A 731-nucleotide genomic window follows, 5' to 3' on the forward strand; every position below is an offset into this window, starting at 1 on the left:
CTAGAGGATCATATGTTTATTCTCTTATATCCAGTTTTTTGCTTTAAATTTATTAATCCACATTGATTGTGGTAAGTTCCTGCTATTGTATGTCTTATTTCAGAGAGTTTTCAATGTTTCATTCAATTTTGACTACAGTTGTTTGAAAACACTTTAATGGATTTGGTTTTACTGCATAATTTTTTACTTCATAAAATCTAGTTGTGTTAAATGATTGATCATATAAAGACAAATTTTTATGTAAATGCATTCATATCTAAGTGAAAACTGTGACGTCAATAAAACAGATGAAGAAGATTCTGTGAACATGCATTCTATTGTCTCAGTCAGGGACAATGAAATAAATGTGTGTGGTGTATAGAGCATGGTCTGAAGAAGGCAGTCCCTGGTGATCACAACCAGGAATAGTGTGTCCATCAGACTTGTCAGAAATGAGATCAAAATCCAAACCCAAAAGTTAAAAGAATAGGTACCACACAGGATAATCAAGAAATCGGTAGGCCTCATGCATGCCTTTTGGAACATAGCAAAGCCAGTGGTTCAGGTAACTGAGAAACAGACACAGGAGCCAGATTTCCACTCTATCTTAAACAACAACAACAACCACAACAACCAACTACCCTAGCACTTTTTTTTTTTAAAGATTTATTTATTTGGCCCTCCCTGGTGGCGCAGCGGGTTAAAGCACTGCACTGAGAAGCTAAAGCCACTTCCGCATGAGTTCAATTCCC

Source organism: Condylura cristata, unplaced genomic scaffold (assembly GCF_000260355.1).
Source record: "Condylura cristata isolate star-nosed mole 26May11 unplaced genomic scaffold, ConCri1.0 scaffold00024, whole genome shotgun sequence".
In the NCBI taxonomy this organism is placed as follows: domain Eukaryota; kingdom Metazoa; phylum Chordata; class Mammalia; order Eulipotyphla; family Talpidae; genus Condylura; species Condylura cristata.